Source organism: Chrysochloris asiatica, unplaced genomic scaffold (genome assembly GCF_000296735.1).
Source record: "Chrysochloris asiatica unplaced genomic scaffold, ChrAsi1.0 scaffold00184, whole genome shotgun sequence".
NCBI lineage: Eukaryota > Metazoa > Chordata > Mammalia > Afrosoricida > Chrysochloridae > Chrysochloris > Chrysochloris asiatica.
The window spans coordinates 925,788-931,335 of NW_006408702.1; the positions used below are offsets into that span (position 1 = coordinate 925,788).

Consider the following 5,548-nt stretch of genomic DNA (forward strand, 5'->3'; position numbering starts at 1 on the left):
GTGGCATAGCCCTCAGAATCACAGCAATTCAAACCACCTCAGCACAACAGACAGACGAGTGGCGGTTGCGTGGTTGCTGTTAAATAGGAATCTCCTTGTGCTAGGGCCCTTAAGTCCTCAGATGTCAATCAAAAGGCAGCAGGGGCGACTGGGTTGTAGTGAGATGCTTTGGGTTGTGCTTGTGGGTCTCAAAGTTAGTCGATCCCGCCTCAAAGCCAGGATCCAAGGGTTAGTCTAGGACGGCGCTCTAGAGTCCGGGGTAAGTAGGACAGCCTGGCAGGCCCCTGCAGTCTCTTCCCGCTAGGCAGTGTCTCCCCATCAACCTGGTCTCTAGACACCTCTCACCCCGCTGCTCCGTGGTCTGGGTTTCATTTAACACCTCCACCAGGTCTGCGCAGCTCTCGCACATCGTTTAACCGCCGCCCTCCATGATAGAAGCCCTCATGCTTCTTGTAGGGGTGATGAAAATGTTGTGGAATTGATAGTGATGATGATTTTGTAACCCTGTGACTATACTAAAAGACATTCATGTGTGTATTTTAAATGGTGAATTATATCATTTGAATTATATTGCCATAAATCTAGTACTTTTGTTGTTTTGTTTTTGCTGTTTGTTTTTAAAGAATAAAAATCATGAAAAGGGCTTTTCTTTTCAGTGTAATAATGCTTTATTTAAGTTTAAAAACATTTCAGCTTTCTAAACATAAAAAAGAAATAACAAAACATTACAAAGTCTTTCTTGAAATTCCATTGATTCAGTGGCTCTTTGCTTCTCTGACAATGAAGAGCTTGACATTTGTCCAAAAACAAACACTTGTAAAATGATCACACTTAAAACAAATACAAAACAAAGACAAAAAACAAATATTTCTCTTGCCAGCTGACCCCCTTTTTCTACAGCTAAGAATGGCAGCAGATGTTATGGTCACACTGTATACAAAAACGAGACAACCCGAAGCTAAATGATGGCCACTGTGTGTCAGTAGGTCAGCTTTACAGTGTATACCCTGAGCTCCTCCAAAGCCCCCCCCGCCAAGCATGAACCAAGAGTTTGTTCCAGTTGCTTTGTTCTTTTTACAAACTATAGATATGTATAGTTGAGAACTCAGGATTTGTAGCCAATAACCATTTAGTTAACACCACTTTACAAATTAAACAAAAAAGAAAATGCCAGAACCAGCTTTTTTTTGCCTTGTCACACCAACAGCAAAGTGCACAGAGGGAGGAGACCATGAGAGTGCCTTTTCATTTGACAAATGCTTGAGAATATGTACAACTTTTATACAGGCTCAGGGTGCTCTGGACACCCAGGGCCACTTTACCACTTCATGTAAACCACTGGCGAGGTCTAGAGCACATTGAGAGACTACAGTATGACCATGATCCAATTTTGTAATGAAACCTAATCAGGGAAACAGACAAGTCTCAAAGAGATGTGTCAGTCATGGCGCTCCCCTACTCTGAGGTATTCACAAGGAGACAGTCAGTTTTATTCAACTTCCTTCTCTTCATCTTCCTCCTCCATCTTTTTTCCGGGCAACTTTAGTGGGACTCTTTGCACAATCCAACTTCCCTTACGATTTCTAGTCAACAACATCCTTCTCATACTTCTTCAGTTTCACCGCCTTGTTGATGTAAGGCTGCTTCTCACTGTCACCCAGGTTTATTCTCAGCTTTTTGGCCACATCACCAATCGACATGCCAGGGTTCGTGAATTTGATCTTGGAGCAAAATTTGGAACAGAACAGGAAGAATACAGACGGTGGTTGTTTGGGGCCATTCAGGTTCTTCTTGCCTCTCTTTAGGGTGGCCCATAATCCTTCATTTCTCTATCATAACATACTTTGTCTGCCTTTGCCATCTCATCAAATTTAGATTTCTCTTTTCCAGACATAGTCTTACACCTCTCAGAACACTTCTTGGAAAATTCGACAGAATGGACAGGGACCTCTGGACTTTCCTTCTTATCTTCCTCTCTGCATGTCTGCACAAAGAAGGTGTGTGCAGACATCTTACCCTTTGGTTTCTTGGGTCACCTTTAGCCATCCTGACTGTATTGTTTGGGGCCTGGGCAGCCGAAAAGGTTTTTTTTTTTTTTTCCTTTGAGCCCTATGGTTAGTTTAAAGAGTTCTGGTAGTTTAGTGAAGTAAAAGTTGGACTGCTAACCAAGAGATGAACTGTTCGACTCTACCAGCCACTCTGGGAAAAAGATGAGGCTTTCTGTTCTAATTAAGATTTAAAGCTTTGTAAACCGTATATAGGGTTGTTTCGAGTCAGAACCAACTCCATAGCACATAACCGCCACCACCATGGTTAGTTTGGGAATGTGGATGTAGGTAGAAGGGCATTGGGCAAAATAGACATAATATGACATCAAGTTCAATGCTGTCTTTCCCATCCACTAGCTAAGATGGTTAAGAGATCTTCTTGTTTCAGTGGTGTTGCACAGAAACCCATTTTTTTGTTTTACTGATGCTGGAAGTTGTGTTATTGCAGTTGACAGACTTTGTCTAGCCTTTTAAAACAACTTTGCTGTTTTTTGTTTTGTTGTTGTTGTTAAGAGCAAATGTTTTCCTATTTTAAGGTTTTGTACAATTGTGCTCTGCCCATCTGTCCTGTCATTTCATCCTACTCCCTGCTTTGCTCTTTTTATTCACACCTACTCACGTTTGTCATCCTTCTTTTTTGCCCCCTGTAATTGCAAAAGTCCCTTGTTTCACGTGTGCCTTTCTTAAACACTGCTTCTGTAAAATTTTACCGATTTAAAGATATTATGTATTATAAATTAGCATGCATTTATAAATTTGCCCTTTTATAGTTTTTGTAAGTTTTTTATTTTCCCAATTTTGGTATCAGATACTATATAATTTCAAATATGCATCAAAATGTCTAATGTGATTTTTGTGGTAATGTTTTCTTTCCTGATGCCTTATGAAACAAGTGATGATTTGTGTTAATTAACTTTTAGCAGCACACACACTCCATCTGTTCCATTTGCTCATTTTCTAGGTGATTTTCTTATTGATATATCTGTCCCTCATACATAACCATAATGGTGATGAGGATTTAAAAACAGCTACTGCAATTAGTTGGCACTTATTGAGCTCTTATTGTATGCCAGACACTAGGCTAAGCATTTTGCATGCTTATTTAATTCTCACAACTGAACTTAATAGCTGTGAAAATGTGAAGCCAGAACCATTCCTCCTATAGCTGGGTTCGATAATTCATTTCACTGGCCACACAGGACTCAGACACCATACTACAGTTATAGGGCTTTTAGGGAAGTTAACAAGTTACTCTCTAGGATCAGAAAGTGCTCAGGTTAGAATGTTCCAGTCAGCTACTGATAAATGCCCACAGGACATACCACTCAACCATAATCTCAGCATGAAGGTCCCTGACTCGATCTCAGGGGTCAGTAAACCTAGCCCTCCCCTGGAAGCACGCCACTCTACAAGTAAGCTTCCTGCACAAAATCATGCAACTTTACTTGCTCCATGGGCTGCTTAGCCCAGTGCTCTGTCTCATGCTCTGGTTCTTGGTTTTGCTGTTGCTGTGCCTCTGCCATTTCTCTGCTGTCCATGGGGCAAGGAGGTTGAATGCACAGGGATCTCTGGGTCCAGAGGATACTCTCTACTAATGGCTCAAATGGCGTACTATATAGGCAGGTCTGCTGTAAAAGCACCTCTTTAAAGTACTCAAAAACAAAGGTGTCACTTTGAAGACTAACATTCATCTGATTTAAGTCAGGATATTTTCAGTTGCCTCATATGCATGCAAAAGTTGGACAGTGAATAAGAAATACTGAAGAATAATTAATGCCTTTGAATTATGGATTTGGTGAAGAGAATTGAATATAGTGTGGCACTATAGGATAAAGCACTGGATTGCAAGATTGGTTTGAACCACATGGTTGGCAGTTCAAATTCACCAGCTGCTCCTTTGAGACCCTGTATAGTGTTGTTATGAGTCGGAACTGACTCGATGGCACTTAACAACAGTGGATTGCCAGAAGACTGAACAAATCTGTCTTAGAAGAGATACATCCAGAATGCTCCTTAGAAATGAGACTGGTGAGCCTTTGTATTTTGTACTTTGGACATGTCATCAGGAGGTTAAAGTTTCTGGAGAAGGACATCATGCTTGGTAGGGAAAAGAAGAAAGACCTTCATTAAGACAAATTGACAGAGTGACTGAAACAGTGGGTTCAAACAGCAATGATTGTGAGCATGGCACAAGACCAGGCAGGGTTTCTTTGTTCTGTTGTAACAAAGGAACCAACTGGATGCCACCTAACAACAACAACAACAACATACTGGTGTTTTACTATAGTTTTAACTTTAATGGTGGCTAATGAGAGTTGGAAAATATGGCCTTGGCGATAGAAATAATGATGGCAGAACGCAAGATAGAATTCTGCAAAACCAATGATTTGTTCATTTCAAATACCTTCTTTAGACAGCAAAAGAGACAACTATACACATGGACCTCACCAGATGGAATACACAGAAATCAAATTGACTACCTCTGTGGAAAGAGATGATGGAAAAACTCCATGTCATCAGTGAAAACAAGGCCATGGGTAGACTGTGGAATAGACCATCAATCACTCATATGCAAATTCAAAATGAAGCTGAAGAAAATGAAAACAAGTCCACAAAAGCCAAAATATGACCTTGAATATATCCCACCTGAATTTAGAGATCATCTGAAGAACAGATTTGATACATTAAACATTAAAGACCGAAGACCAGAAGAGTTGTGAGATGACATCAAGAACATCACACATGAAGAAAGCAAAAGTCATTAAGAAGACACGAAAGAAAGAAAAAGTCAAAATGGTTGTCAGAAGAGACACTGAAACTTGCTCTCCAGCGTAGAGATGCTAAAGCAAATGGAAGAAATGAGGAAGTCTAAGAGCTGAACTGAAAATTTCGAAGATCAGCTCGAGAAGATAAAGCCAAGTATTACAACAAAATGTGCAAAGATCTGGAATCAGAAAATCAAAACAAGCTCAGCATTTCTCAAGCTGGGAGAACTGAAGAAAAAAATCAAGGCTTGACTTTTATTATGAAAAGATTATCTGGGCAAATGATTGAATGATGCAGAAAGCATCAAGAGAAGGAGGAAGGAATACACAGAGTCACGGTACCAAAAGGAAATGGTTCATGTTAAACCGTTTCAAGAGGTAGTATATAATCCAGAACCAGTGATACTGAAGGGAAGATGTCCAAGGTGCATTGAAGGAATTGGCAAAGAACAAGGCACCAGGAATTCATGGAATAAAAATTGAAATCTTTCAAGAAAGTTAGGCGGCATAGGAGGCACTCACTCAGTTATGCCAAGAAATTTGCAAGACAACTCTCTGGCCGACTGATTGGAAGAGATCCGTTTTTGTACACATTCCAAAGAGAGGTGACCCAATGGAATGCAGAAATCATGGGACAATCTCTTTGATATCCCATGAGAGTAAAGTTTTACTAAAGGTAATACAGAAATGGGTACAGTCATACATTGACAGAGAACTTCCAGAGGTTCAAGCTGG

General features: G+C 40.3%; 1 pseudogene; it reads right to left on the reverse strand.

Moving 5' to 3' along the window:
* LOC102829376 overlaps positions 1-3,586 on the reverse strand; it is a 10,326-nt pseudogene extending 6,740 nt beyond the window's left edge.
* Between the last annotated feature and the right edge of the window lie 1,962 nt (positions 3,587-5,548).